The sequence below is a fragment of the Narcine bancroftii genome, chromosome 3 (assembly GCF_036971445.1).
Source record: "Narcine bancroftii isolate sNarBan1 chromosome 3, sNarBan1.hap1, whole genome shotgun sequence".
In the NCBI taxonomy this organism is placed as follows: domain Eukaryota; kingdom Metazoa; phylum Chordata; class Chondrichthyes; order Torpediniformes; family Narcinidae; genus Narcine; species Narcine bancroftii.
Window position 1 is genome coordinate 345,265,141 of NC_091471.1, and position 16,036 is coordinate 345,281,176.

Genomic DNA, 16,036 nt, shown 5'->3' on the forward strand with positions numbered 1-16,036 from the left:
TGCACCTCAACTCGCTGCACCACACCTCTTTTCCCCCACCCCACCCCCCCCCCCCACCACCACCCTGCTGTCCCCTCCACAACTCCACCTCCAATTCCAAGTCAGGGAAACCAATAAGCATCAACAAGATTAATTTTCATTTACTGCAGATAATGATACAAAAGAACAATTCTGCATTTTTACAAAGAGAATTTTTTTAAAATGCAGATGCTAGAATTCTAAAATAGGAGCTGGAAATCAGAGAATGGTTGAATCACCTCCATCACAGCTTAAAAAAAATCTCTAATACTGTAAGAAGCATTGAACAAGACATAATAATAATTGTATCATGCCAGTGAACATAATCTGTATCACTTGCAAAAACTGTCCACCCACCCGGCCATTATAAACAATAGAATCACTCCGGAGCTGTCCCACAATGTCCAGATGCCCCTGTGATGCTTCAGTCGAGGATTGGCCTGAACCTAATTGTCATGAGAGGCAGAAGTTGGAAAAGGCCTTCCATCCCACTTGTGCTTGCTCCATCCCTCAATAAGATTTTATGACCAACCTCAGCTCACTTTCTATTGATCTCTGGGCTGAAGTACCAAATGATTGGAACCTACGGAACAATGCACCTAACAATCAATGAAGCACTACCCCCACCCCAGTCCCTTTCCCAGATCCTTTCCCCCCCCCACCTTTTTTCTTCAAATATTCATCAATCCCCTTTTCATTCCTATCATAGATTCTGCTTCTAATAGTATTTTGGTTGACCTATGTCATTCCTGTACCATCCCCTGCATCAAAACACATGATCTTTCCTTTCCATCCTTTATACTTCCGGTTTGGTAACTTCTGAAAATATCTTTCCAGAATTTTCCCTATCTAAATTTTCTTAAATTTACATCTTTATCACCTGTAAAGATGGAAGTTAAAAAAAAAACCCACATTAGTACATGGTTTTTAGTGATGTATAGAAGAGACTTTGGAGGGTGGGGGGAGAAATGTATATAAATTGTAGTAACCTTCACAGGGTAGTTGATTATTTACACAACTGCTATCATTATGCAATTTTTTTTTATAGCTGCTTTAATACCATTTAAAGTTTTCCAAACCTTCGTGTCTAATCTTATTAGCTGACATGTAGCAATGTAATCCCATATTTGTTCTATTAGCTGCGTGGAATACCTTATTTGTCGATGCAAATCTACTTCTCTCGTGGAAAAAAAATCATGGACTTCTTTTGTAAAAGCAACAAACGATGATTAATGTGTTGGTTTTAATTAACATGTAGTGACAGATTAATGGTGCACTCGGTGTGTCTTCTCCTCCCTGCGGGAGTGGGCACTGATAGGACAGGTGGTGAGAAGGGACACGAAATTCAATTTTCTTCTCATTTGCATACATATGACAACCATCTGTGCTAATAACGCCACAACATCTATATCAGGTACGGCATTAACAAAGCTCATTTTCAGTCAAGATATTTCACAGAAAATGGCCAGTATTTGCAGCATTCTGAAATGCAAGATTTTTAGTTGATATAGAGGAAAGGCAATGCAGAAAAGGAAAACATCTTTCTTGTAACAAAACATTGGCATGTAATTTCTCTGATTATCATTAGCTCTTCAATCGTCTTTTTTTTGTCCAAAATTTGTTCTTATTCCATGAAGCACTCAGTTCAATCATTCCAAGCCTGAAAACTGGTTTTAATATTAAATACAGTGTTAATTTAGATAAACAATCCATTCATGAAATTTTTGTTGCATCAGAACCCTTATTCAATAGCATTGTATAAATTTCTTGATTTGAGGGCGAGACATTTTGATTCACCCAAAATCAGCCCCACAGTATTAAAAGATATTTCTCAAATATGGGTCTGGCATCTTCAACTTCTGCAACATTTCAAAATGGATCTGTAATAATGGGTCACATTACAAATATTTTGAGTTTGAAAGTTAATCGACTGAAACATTTTCTTGAAAGTAGTTCTAGCAAAATAATAATGCATTCAGTTTCAATTCACCTTCATTATGGGTTGGATTTAAAAAATTGTGCATAAGTGCATAATATTTCTTAACAAGAAATAAAATATTTCAATCCAAAATGTTCAGGTTTTGAAATAAATATTAATAATCCAATCAATGAAGAACTTTGAAGTTTAACCATAATTCAACCCTTCCCCCCCCCCCCCCCACCTTCATGTTTGTGGAGCTTAAAATGAGATGGGAGTCTATTTTGGATGTAACAAATAACACTGCTCAGCTTTACTTAATAGGAAGTCTAATAAAATAGACTTAATTGGAACATCATATTTTCTGAGAGTAGCTGGGAAAATACTTCTGTTCTTAAAAACCTGCTGAGCTTAAATTGAAATATTGTCACTAGTTTGCCGACGATTTGCTCTTCATCAGTACGATTTTCCAAGAGATGTTTTCTTGACTCTATGCAGGCCCCTTTAAATAATGGCAATGCAGGTTTTGTTTTCTGCCTCTGGTGTTTTGCCTCAGTTCATTTATCTTCGAGGGGTACATGAGCAGCCCCGGGTAACTCCCTTGTGCAGAAAATTGCATGGTGTAATACAAACTATGTCACTTAATCACTTCCAAGTTACTGATTTTTTTTTTGTGTATGTGTGTTGTTGCTTGTGGCTATAATTATAACAGAGCGATTTTGTTCCTGGGGAATCTCCCTGTCTAAACATTTTTTTTAGAAATCAAAGTAAAACTGAATACAGGATGGAGAAATAGCTGGGACTGTGACACTAACAGATGTGTTGAGGCACTGGACAAGGAACATCAGCATCAACATTTTACTGCTGGTTTGATTGCAGTCCATCAAAATGGAACAGCAATTTTCCAATTAACATGAAGTATACATGCCAGGCCACCTTGATAAATTTTAGTCTGATGAAATCATGGATCAATAATGCAGCAATTGCCTTTCACTGGATTTAGTGCTTTAATTCGCTGAGCTTTGCTGTTTAACTTTCTTGTGCTGAGATCCTCCTTTAAAAATTAAAATGTACGCTTACTTACTTGGGCCACACTATAGTTCAAAGTTCAGATTTATTGTCAGTGCATACGTGACATCATATGAGATTCATTTTCCTGCGGACGAGGCCAAATTTCTACTTACTGGCAGTCCAAAAAAAAACTGTACTCAGCATACACGTATAAAGAAATGTAAACAAACTGTGCATACAGGGGAAACAAATCAAGTGTCCTTAAATTGAGATTGTTGTTGAGGAGTCTGATGGTGGAGTGGAAGGAGCTGTTCCTGAACTTGGTGGTGTGAGTCTTTAAATTCGGGAGCATTAATTTCCCCATACCAGACCGTGATGCAGCCAGTCAGCACTCTTTCCACCACACATATAACGGAGCGGAAACCGGCCATGTTGGCCTTTCGAGTCCGCACCGGTTCACTCTGTAGAAATTTGCCAGCGTATCCGTTGTCATGCCAAACCTCTGCAAATCTGACTCCCAAGAACTAAAATTTTCCAGCACTCTCCACTCCTGATTCCCAAAGATCACTGGATTCTATACCTATAGTTTTCTTTTCCTGAAGTCAACAATCAGCTCCTTGGTTTTGGTGACATTGAGTGCAAGGTTATTTTCGATGCCCCATTCAGCCAAGTTTTCAATCTGTCTGTGGACTCATTGCCCCTTTATATACAACCTACTACTGTGGTATCATCATCAAATTTGCAGATGGTGTTGTTGTTTTACTGAGCCACACAGTCGTAGGAGTACAGCAAGTAGAACTTGGGGGTTGGAACACAGCCCTGTGGTGCTCAAGTACTGATGGAGACTGTGGAGGAGATGTTCTTACCAATCCTCACTGATTGTGGTCTGAAGGTGAAGAAATCCAGGATCTAATTACACAGTGAATTTTACTGATCAATTTTGAGAAGATTATGGTACTGAATGCTGAATTATAGTCGATAAAGAGCATCCTGGTGTATGCATCTTTGCTGGGCAGGTGTTCCAAATCTTTGTGTAGAGCCAGTGAGATGTCATCTCACTTGACCTGTTGCTACGGTAGGCAAATTTGAACGGATCCATGGTGTCACTCAGGCGCTGATAGGCTTCAACACCAGCCTTTCGAAACACTTCATCACTGTTGATGTGAGTGCCACTGGTTGCTAGTTATTTAGGCAGGTTGCCACACTCGTTTTAGGCACTGTTTTCATTGCCACCTGTCTGAAACAAGTGGGCACCAGGCCCTGCTGGAATGAGATGTTGAAGATATCTGTAAGGATGCTGTACTGCTGTAGAAACTGCAACGATTTATATTGATAAAAAAAATTCAGTGGAAATGTGTCATGTGTCTGGTTATGATTGAACAGAGAGGAAAAAAAAACTTTGTTCCGGATTTAAACCAATTAGCATTGAAGAAGTTTGCAAAATGGTTTGGAATGCACGATCTGGTTGTGTGGTGGATGCTGTTCAATTCTAAACTTCAGAAAGTGAACTGGATAAAGAACAGAAGAGGAAAGTTCCTAGGGAAGAGAAAGTGCAGAGAAATTGAACCTAATTGGAATGAACTTCCAATAACATGGGTAAGGTGGATTAGTGGACTAAGAACCAGAAACTTCGATTGTTGATCTGGAGATACGAGTTTGAATCTCATCAGGGCAGCTGGGGAATTTAAATTCAAGTAATTCAACAGATCTTCCGTTGGTATCGATGATAATTAACTACTGAGGCTATCAGGTGTATCAAAATCTGCCATCCTGACCTTGCTTGGTTTCTGATTCTAGACCTACCAAATTAGTTCAGTATTAATAACTTGTAAACAGAGGAACCACTGACATGGTCTTTGCCCTCAGACAGCTCCAAGAAAAGTGCAGAGAACAAAACAAAGGACTCTACATCACCTTTGTTGACCTCACCAAAGCCTTCGACACCGTGAGCAGGAAAGGGCTTTGGTAAATACTAGAGCGCATCGGATGTCCCCCAAAGTTCCTCAACATGATTATCCAACTGCACGAAAACCAACAAGGTCGGGTCAGATACAGCAATGAGCTCTCTGAACCCTTCTCCATTAACAATGGCGTGAAGCAAGGCTGTGTTCTCGCACCAACCCTCTTTTCAATCTTCTTCAGCATGATGTTGAACCAAGCCATGAAAGACCCCAACAATGAAGACGCAGTTTACATCCGGTACCGCACGGATGGCAGTCTCTTCAATCTGAGGCGCCTGCAAGCTCACACCAAGACACAAGAGAAACTTGTCCGTGAACTACTCTTTGCAGATGATGCCGCTTTAGTTGCCCATTCAGAGCCAGCTCTTCAGCGCTTGACGTCCTGCTTTGCGGAAACTGCCAAAATGTTTGACCTGGAAGTCAGCCTGAAGAAAACTGAGGTCCTCCATCAGCCAGCTCCCCACCATGACTACCAGCCCCCCCACATCTTCATCGGGCACACAAAACTCAAAACGGTCAACCAGTTTACCTATCTCGGCTGCACCATTTCATCAGATGCAAGGATCGACAATGAGATAGACAACAGACTCGCCAAGGCAAATAGCGCCTTTGGAAGACTACACAAAAGAGTCTGGAAAAACAACCAACTGAAAAACCTCACAAAGATAAGCGTATACAGAGCCGTTGTCATACCCACACTCCTGTTCGGCTCCGAATCATGGGTCCTCTACCGGCACCACCTACGGCTCCTAGAACGCTTCCACCAGCGTTGTCTCCGCTCCATCCTCAACATCCATTGGAGCGCTTACACCCCTAACGTCAAAGTACTCGAGATGGCAGAGGTCGACAGCATCGAGTCCACGCTGCTGAAGATCCAGCTGCGCTGGATGGGTCACGTCTCCAGAATGGAGGACCATCGCCTTCCCAAGATCGTATTATATGGCGAGCTCTCCACTGGCCACCGTGACAGAGGTGCACCAAAGAAAAGGTACAAGGACTGCCTAAAGAAATCTCTTGGTGCCTGCCACATTGACCACCGCCAGTGGGCTGATAACGCCTCAAACCGTGCATCTTGGCGCCTCACAGTTTGGCGGGCAGCAACCTCCTTTGAAGAAGACCGCAGAGCCCACCTCACTGACAAAAGACAAAGGAGGAAAAACCCAACACCCAACCCCAACCAACCAATTTTCCCTTGCAACCGCTGCAATCGTGTCTGCCTGTCCCGCATCGGACTTGTCAGCCACAAACGAGCCTGCAGCTGACGTGGACTTTTTTACCCCCTCCATAAATCTTCGTCCGCGAAGCCAAGCCAAAGAAGAAAAAGAAGAATAACTTGTCCGCTCAGGTGTAAACAGGATGAGGGGAAATTTTTGTCCATATTCTGTGAAAGAATGTGCTCAAAATTCCTTTGTTAAAACACTACACAACTTGATGCTTGGTAAATGGCTGAGCTGATTATCAGGCCATTAGGCTATTGTTTTTAGTAGCTGGTCTTAGACGGCTGAATTACATCACTGATTATATTTCAAAAGTACTCCATTTGGCTCTAAAAACAACTTGGACCATTTTGAAAATATGGAATTGGCCATATAAATAATAGTTCATTCATTTTGCTTTGCACAAAACTTAAATTTATCAAGTCTTGAGTCATTCAGATGAATTATTTTTGTATTTACACCCCAGCTTGCATTTGCTAAATGATTTTATGGTAGCTAAATGCAAAGAACTATCTTGCAGCCAAGATGCATCACATGACCACATTGTTTAATCTTCTTGGCCATCAGAAGTTACTAAATGTGCAAAAATGATCTGGCAGTATCTCGGACTTCTACTTTGAATAGTATAAATATTCAATCCTTTACTATTGGAAACCAACTTCAGATGTTCTTTTCAAAATATCATTTGCATTCCTTCTGTATTTGGGACATGTACTACAAAGTAATCCATTCAAATAAGAAAAAAAAATAACGTCAAATCTCCACTTATAGCTGGTTTAGAGGCTTCCACCTTGTGGCATTCACAACAATAGAAGAACACAGCCTGAGAGCTAAAAATGAAACGTTGAAATGAAGAATGATTGTACTCTGTAATTAACAGAATTCCCAATCTACGTGATGAAAGTTTGATGTACATCTGATTAGTTAGTATGGTGGGGTGGCATGGTTAGCTTGGGTGTTACCACAGTCCTTTCTCAGCACCAGAGACTCGGGTTCAAATTTGGTGCTGTCTTTAAGGAGTTTGTCTGCATAGTTTTCCTTTGGGTGCTCTGGCTTCCTCCCACCTTCCAAAAATTTTCAGGATTTGTCGGTTAATTAATGTACGGTAATTGGATGGCATGGGCTCATGGGCCAGTAGGGCCTGTACTGCATCTCTGCATTTTTTTAAAAAAGCTGGGAATTGCATTGAAATCTTCCCTTAGATTTACTCTTCCCATTTTTCATTTTTAAAAGTATTTTTATTGAGTTTAACTATAAATCCTACATACAGAGTATTCTAATATAACAAATAACAAGTCATATCATATACATATTACAAATTAATATAAATGTAAATTGAAAAACCTATCCATATTTGTTTATTTAACAATATTCCTTAAAAATAATTCTGTATAGAAACCAAATAAACTACATTAGCTAACTGGGTTTAATTATGTTTGTCATAGATCATATAAAATTAGACAGAATTTACCCTTTGTTTAGACTCTTCCAATTTTTGAATGGAAAGATTACATAAAATTTCAATCAGGTTTCAGCAATCAATTATTGATATTTTATACAGCCAGTCAACCAGTTTACCTATCTCGGCTGCACCATTTCATTGGATGCAAGGATCGACAACGAGATAGACAACAGACTCGCCAAGGCAAATAGCGCCTTTGGAAGACTACACAAAAGAGTCTGGAAAAACAACCAACTGAAAAACCTCACAAAGATTAGCGTATACAGAGCCGTTGTCATGCCCACACTCCTGTTCGGCTCCGAATCATGGGTCCTCCACCGGCATCACCTACGGCTCCTAGAACGCTTCCACCAATGTTGTCTCCACTCCATCCTCAACATTCATCACCAACATCGAAGTACTCGAGATGGCAGAGGGCGACAGCATTGAATCCACGCTGCTGAAGATCCAACTGCGCTGGGTAGGTCATGTCTCCAGAATGGAGGACCATCGCCTTCCCAAGATCGTGTTATATGGCGAGCTCTCCACTGGCCACCGAGACAGAGGTGCACCAAAGAAGAGGTACAAGGACTGGTTAAAGAAATCTCTTGGTGCCTGCCACATTGACCACCGCCAGTGGGCTGACATCGCCTCAAACCGTGCATCTTGGCACCTCACAGTTCAGCAGGCAGCAACCTCCTTTGAAGAAGACCGCAGAGCCCACCTCACTGACAAAAGACAAAGGAGGAAAAACCCAACACCCAACCCCAACCCACCAATTTTCCCTTGCAACCGCTGCAACCGTGTCTGCCTGTCCCGAATCGGACTTGTCAGCCACAAACGAGCCTGCACCTGACGTGGACATTACCCCTCCATTAATCTTCGTTCGCGAAGCCAAGCCAAAGAAAGAATACAGCTGAAATGGTCAGCTTTCACATTGTCTTTTAATTCTCCATCTAAATAAATACTGATGACAGGTTGTCAACGAAGTGTTGATTCGGTTTTTCTTCCGACAGATTCTGCCCCATCTGCTATGCATTTTCAAAATTCTCTGCTTTTTTTTATTTCAGGTTTCCCGTGCTTTGGATTTTGTTTTTATATCTTGGCGGCTTCTCTTGACCTCCTTCATCCTGTAGTTCACCTTCATGCCTTAAATAAGCTCCAATTTGCTCCTTTGACCTTAATATCTCCATTGTGTTTGTCCTATTCCACTGTTATTACTCTCTATTGACACTGATTCTATGCTACAATCTGGCCATATTCAAGAGGGAAATACGAACTGTAATCATGATTACCTGTTTGCTTGTGTTCTCCTACTGCTAGTCACCATGAAGACCCTTCATTTCTACTGTGTAATATTGTCTATCCTCAATCTCAAATCTTTTTCCCTTCACTACCTCTCCTTGCTAAGTAATAAGATGACTTACATTTAAAAGCCATGTCTTTGCCTAGAAATCTTCCTCCAATCTGATATTTCTCACCTGGGCTTTCCTGAATTTCAACTCTCCTTGTTTCTCGGTGCTATTCACAATGCTGCACATTCTTTGAAGCTTATCCCAAAACCACATCAACTAATTATATCCATTTGGACTTTCAGATGATCTTTTCATTTCTTTAAGCTTGCAGTCACTCCAATTTATTTCCTGTCTGATTTGCTATCCTTTTACCTGACACCTATTTGGGAAGTATTGAAGTCAACTTTTTTTAATCTGTGGGCTGTAGTTTATTGTTTAATTTTTTTTTGCACACATTGTCCATGAACTATCAATGAGCTAGAGGGGGAGGGGGGAAGGGGAGGAGTCGTCAAACCACGACAAATAAAATTAAATGCAAATCAGAGTGAGGTATTGCATGTGAGAAAAGAAAATGTGAAACTGGTTTGCTCCTTCAGTGGCTATGAAAGAAGCAAAGCATAAAAAGAGAACCAGGAATTATAGCAGACTTAAAATATCCAAATAATGTAGAATAACCATCAAAGTCAACAGAATGTGGACTTAAGAGATGAATGAGTCAAAGGAATCTGTGATCAAGATGTACGATGCACCCCAAACACTGTTTTCAGTTCTAGCTGAGATAAACAAAGAAACATTAACTGCATAAAGTACAAATCACAGAAGTGCTAGAAAATCTCAGCAGGACACACAGTATATATAGGTGCAGACAGCACAAGGCTATTAGAGATCCAATCCACCACTGTCTGCCAGGAGGTTGTATGTTCTCCCCTTATCTGTGTGGGTTTCCTCTGGGTGCTCTATTTTCCAATAGATGCTGCATGATCTGCTGAGTTTCTCCAGCACTTTTTGTGCATCGCACTAGAATCACAGCTTCAGACTTTCCTGTTCAACGTTGCATACAGTGCCACGCAGAGTAGGCTGATCCCTAGTTCTGAGATGCTGGGAATGATTTAAGATTTCTATTCTTGAAAGAAGCCAACCCAAGAGTTGATTTGAAGATTGTGGCAGGAACGCAAAAAAAAATAAGATTCATTCATGATGCTAACTCAAAAATGCTGTGGAATAGCTAACTTAAAGGCATCAAAGGTTCTTGAATTGATGCTAAGAATGAGAAATTAGTGAAGTGCTTAAAGCCATGTACTACATATCCTCAGAGCTTATGCCATTAGGATGTTTCTGTCTTATGTCATTGTGAATGCTATTTGTAAAGAAAGACTCATCACCATCTTGCGTACATTATAAAGATCTATCTTATCAATGCTACCAGAAATCTATAAACACCATTAATTCATCATTGTTTGTTTCCTGTGTAGTGATGCAAGTTGAAGACTAAATTGGTTAATTTAGGCTATCCACTATCCCCTCTAGTCCCATCGGCAAAATCCAAAGAAACACATCGTTATTTTTGGTAGCTTTGGAGAGTTGAAATTCTCCTGTAAAGTAGCTCAATATTTTTAGAATTAAGTCAAATTACACACGGTTTAAAGTTCATTTTAAAATATGATTTGAGACAGAGGTGGGGAATTTCAAACATGTACTGTATTTCACATTCTCAATGTGAGATCCTTGAAGAAAAATGAATTTTATATACATGTCAAAGGAAGATGGGAAGCAGATGTTCAACTGCAAGAGGGCCAACAGCAGGTGTAATTAATCGTGTGAAGAGATATGATCATCGGAAAGCACCAGACAGATAAAAAGTGATGGTCGTGTACAACTTGAATGAAAGTAAAGATGCTTACCTCAAATGCAAAATGTAATATTTGAATTAAGGTGATGGATTTCCCTAAGGCAACACTGTTGAACATTTATTGATACTTGTAACTAATGGAAATGATAGAATTCACTTCAAATTATGTACTGACTTGCAGACAACGTGGTTGATCAGCATTGGTTTTCATTATTGAACATGATTAGATTCTCTGACCATTTCCCTGATTTAATCACATTGATTCATATCAATATTGATGCCAATGCATAGAAAAGAAAAAAAAAACTGATCTTCACTGGACGCCAGAATATTTATAATCTAAAGTGGCGTTCAAACCCTCATTAGGTGGAAGTATTGCATAGTATTTTAGTTCCAATAGCTTTTATTTTAGTATAGGAACAAAAGGAAAAAGGAGTAAAAGTAGGCCATCGGCCTGGCCTACCACTCAATTGCTTATTATATATTGACCTCAACTCCTCCGTTGTTTCAATTCCCCATAACCTTCAATTCCTCTATCTTTCAAAGAGTTATCTATCTCCATTTTAAATATATCTACTGATCTGGCTTCCACCACTCTCAGGGGCCAAGAATTCCAGAAATTTATTACCCCGGAGAAGACATTTCCATGCAAATTTAAATGCGTGGAAATTTTCCTCCCTCGTTCATGACTCTTCCATCAGTGAAAACATGTTAACATCTATTCTTTCAATCTCCCCACCTCTGGCAGTACGCTGAGCACAGGGCAGCACGGTTAGTGTAGGGTGGCATGGTTAGTGGAGCGGGCAGCACAGTGCTATTTCAGCCCCAGTGACTCTGATTCTAATTTAGCGCTGTCTATAAGGAGTTTATAAGTTCTCCCTGTGTCTGCGTGGCCTTCCTCCAGATGCTTTAGTTGCCTCCCACCCTTCAAAACATACCATGGTCCATTGGGTGGCAGTTATACATATTTATTTGAATGAGATTAGACCTCATTCTATTAGCTTTTGAGGAATACAGACCCATGTCTCTTTTGACAGGACATCCTTCTAATACCAGGAATTAGCCTCCTGAATCTCCTTTAGACAACCTCCAATGCTGTTGTATTCATGTTTAAGCAAGAGGAAACCAAACAGTGCACAGTATTCTGAGTGTGGCCTCATAACAAAGACTCATTACTCTTAAACCCCAACCCCTTTGAGATAAAGACCAAAATGCCATTTGCCTTCTTAACTGCTCTCTGATTAACATACCAGCTCAACCAAGAGCAGCGAAACAAGATGCTTACTTGATGATGGTGCAGAATAATTGACATGTTCAATGCAACAATCAGATCATTTATTTTATGTTAAACATAGTTGTGAAATTCAACAAAATGTGATATAAACTTATCTTTTCCTGGTTATCGTCTTCACACTCTAATGTCCTCCAAATTACCAAACTGAATAGAGGAATACATCAGCTGAAAAACTAGCAACGCAAATACTACTGCTACAGTTGGTTAATCAAAACTGGTGCATCATAGGGTATCACTGGGGTCTTGAGATTGAAGGAAAGGGGGAGGGGAGAAAAAAATTCCTCGGTCATTAATTTTGCGCCGCATGAGTGTGGCAAATAATATTTCTCATTTGTCAGAGCTGGCAACTATCCAATTAATTTATTTTGCACTTTCCTCTCCATTTTTTTTCCACTGCCTGCAGTTTTTGAAACACACAGCTGTCACATGACTGCATCTTCTCAAAGTGTCTTCATTTCAAGGTTCATTCTAATTACTCAGTTAATTATTAAAATGTTAACGCAAAAGGAAAGTGAATCAAGATCCATCTCTTTGTCATCGGTTTAACGATATCCACTTGCTCTCCTGTCAATGCTTTTTATTAATTTTGGAGGCATATTTCTTCAACGCTATAACTTCCCATTTTGCTTTTTATTTATTCCAAATAAAATAATATACTTCAGAATTCACACCACTGTGAGCTAATTCAAGTTTACAAATTCTCTTCTAGTATTTTGGTCTATATTTGACTCTAAAACCTTTTGCTCAAAATGAGTCCATGCCCATTTGCTCTGCATGATCTGTACTTAGTGTGTGGACCTGCCTTCTACCTTTTGAAGCACTCCTTGGGTCTTAGGATGACAACAGGAGACCAAAGAGATTTCAACGGGTCAGTAAAGGATTACACCAAAAACTTGTAAAATTCAAATTAAGATAAAACCTCTTTCATACCTTGGAAAAATGTCAATGAGGAAGGAAACCATGAAAAGGATACGAACAGAACAGTAATGGAATCCGAACCAGAATCAGAATTTATTGACGTGAATATGTGCCATGAAATTCATTGTTTTGTGGAAGCATTACAGGTGCAAAATTGCCATAAATTACATTTAAAATAAATCAATAAATTATTGTGAAAGAGGAGAAAAGTGAATTTGTGTCTGTGGTTCATTGTCCATTCAGAAATCTGATGGCAGAGAGGAAAAAGCTGTTTTTGTACCATTGGGGTTCGTCTTCAGGCTCCGGTACTTCCTCCCCACAGTAGCAGTGAGAAGAGGGCATTGTCCTGGTGGTGAGGGTCTTTAAAGAGAAAGACTGCTTTCTTGAGACACCACCTCTTTTCAATCCCCTAATGGAGTGAAGACTGATGCCCATGATGGTGCTGGTTGAGTTCAAAATACTCTGTAGCCTTTTCCTGTCCTGTGCATTGGCACCTCCATGCCAGTTAGAATGTTCCCTAGAGTAGACCTGCAGATATTTGCAAGAGTCTTTAGGGACATACCAAATATCCTCAAACTCCTCACGAGTTATAGCCTCTGCCAAGCTTTGATCATGATGGCATCAACATGGAGGCCCAAGGATGCATCTTCAGAAATGTTTACACCCGGGAATTTGAAGTTCTTGACTCTCTCCGCTACTGTCTCTTTGATGAGGAGACAGTTCTCCTGATTTCCCCCTTCTGAAGTCCACAATCAGTTCCTTGGTTTTGCTAATGGTGAGTGCAAGGTTGTTGTGACGACGCCACTCAACCAGATTTTAGATTTATTGTTAGAGTGCATACTTGACATTGTATACAACCCTGAGATTTTTTTTTCTGCAGGAGAGACAGAATTACCTCTTTTTGGTAATGCACTAGTAACCAGCTGATCTATCTCACTCTTGAACACTTCCTCATTGCTCTCTGTAATTTGGTTGACGACCATGGTGTCATCAGCAAATTTGTAGGTGGCATTTTAAATTTTGCCTAGCCACAGAGTCACGGGTGTAGAGAGGGTAGAGCAGTGGGCTAAGCCTGTAATCCTTGAGGTGTGCCTGTGTTGATTCTCAGTGAGCAGGAGATGTTGTTACCGGTCCACACTGACTGTGGTCTTCCAATGGGGAAATCAAGGATCCAGTTGTAGAGGGAGGTGCAAAGGCCCAGGTTTAGTAGCCTGCTGATCAGCACTGAGGGCATGATGGGGTTGAAAGCTGAGCTGTAATTGATGAAAAACAGCCTGAAATACGTGTTGCTGTTGTCTAGGTGCTCCAGGGCTAAGTGGAGAGCCAGTGAGATTGCATCTGCATTACCCAACAAAACCAATTGTTGGTACTTGTGCGTCCTGAAAGATCTGTGCACTTACCAGCATTAGGACCAAAATCAGTGCTCTCAATATTTAATTACATTAAGGAAAAGGACCCATGCAACAAGGCGGTGTGGTTAGCATAGCAATTACAGCGCCAGTGCCCGGAGTTCAAATCTGGCACTCTCCGTAAAGAATTTGAACATTTTTCCCGTCTTTGCATGGATTTCCTCCAGGTGCTCTGGTTTCCTCTCACCCTTCAAAAAAGTACAGGGGATTGTGGGTCAATTGGGTGTATTTGGGCAGCATGAGCTTGATGGTCGAAAGGACTCGTTAAGGTGCTGTATATCTAAATTTTAAGAAAAACAGTTTAATTGTCATTTTGGTGTTGTTTAGTACACATTGAAACCAATCTAAAACTGAGGAAGAATGCTTTTATAATGAAATTATAAATGCTCCAGTTAATTAATACGCATCAATAATGTCTTGCATTACTGTAGCTTTGTGATAGTATCCTATTTTTACAGTCTTTATGTTTTATTAAAGAAAAAGTCAGGAGATGTATCTTTTAAATTGTGGGCATTCCAATAGTCAATAATCTGAAATGAAATTTCATGTCATTGAATCGGGATAGTTTTTGCTTTCCTTTCATTCCCACACATACATTCTTTTTATGGCCTGTTATTTCTTCATCCTGATTCTGTACCTTTGTTGCTTGCCTGGTGACTGTAGATAAGAATTCTACTCGGAATGGAGAACGAGACACTGCAGATGCCGAGATCTGGAACAAAAAAGCAAACTTCTCGAGGAACTCAGCAGGGATAGGTGGTATCTGTGAAGGTATAGTGAAAGTTTCAGGTCAAAGCCCTGTATCAGAACTGAGAGAGCAGAAGGGGTGAGTGGGTGAGAGGGAAGGGTGAGGAGGAGGAGGGGGTAGATAAGGCAGGAGATTGCAGGCAAGATGTGGATTTGGGTGAGCGGAGGAGTTGATGGGCAGATGGAGCCAGTTAGCGGGAAAAGAGGAGGTTGAGGCAGGAAGGTGGTAATGGAAACAACAAAGGGCTACAAATTCTGGTATCTGGAAAGTGAGGAAGGTGATGAGTGGAATGGAGTGTTGGGCAGCTGGAACTAGTGAGAGAGGGGATGGAAAGCTCATTGTGTTGTATGGGTGATGGGCAGATTGAATACATAGGAAAGGGAAAAGAAACTGGGAAACAGAGAGCTGGATATGGGGTTGAAAAGGGAGAGGACTGAGAGAATCTCAGTGGATCAAAATAACCTGGGTTAGAGAGGGCCTTAAAAAATTAATTTAAAGCTCTCTAAGTGCAAGACCAGAAGGATGAAACTCTAAATGCATATTGGGGCATATCTCAGAGGAGTCCTTACAGTGTGGATGAAATGAAGAGGATCGTTGATCTAAAACTTACAAAGGAAGTGAAAAGAGTCATTGTACTTGGCTGGGTGGCACGTACACTGCCATAGGAAAACTTCAAGGGAAAGTCCATTGGTGTTCTGCTTTTGTGAGCAAATGAACAAAGAATCCTGAAGCATAGAATGAAACTGTGCAGGTATTTGAGGAGAATAAATTTACTTCTGTGAAGATTCGGCATAGACACTATAAACATCAATACTTCTGCTTGTGATGTGGATTTCTCAGGACCCACCTTTTCTGATGTGAAAGACCAATACCTAAACTGCTGCATCAACATAACCCTGTAATTCTTCTCTTCTTGAATTAAATCTCTAGTGGTAACCTTGCTACCAAGCAATTATT

General features: G+C 40.4%; 1 long non-coding RNA gene across 30 annotated transcripts in view; it reads right to left on the reverse strand.

Moving 5' to 3' along the window:
• LOC138759331 (uncharacterized) overlaps positions 1 to 16,036 on the reverse strand; it is a 186,920-nt gene that overhangs the window by 15,219 nt on the left and 155,665 nt on the right. For 21 of the 30 annotated variants that reach the window (XR_011354779.1, XR_011354775.1, XR_011354771.1 and 18 more), the window contains 2 exons: positions 14,969 to 15,043; positions 12,997 to 14,611 (listed from right to left, as the gene is read on the reverse strand). The exons of 2 other annotated variants lie outside the window; for them this stretch is intronic. This is a non-coding gene — a long non-coding RNA (uncharacterized lncRNA). Of the gene's footprint in view, positions 1 to 12,996; positions 14,612 to 14,926; positions 15,095 to 16,036 lie in introns of those variants that run through there. 7 more of the 30 variants (XR_011354764.1, XR_011354766.1, XR_011354760.1 and 4 more) reach the window with 4 other exon arrangements.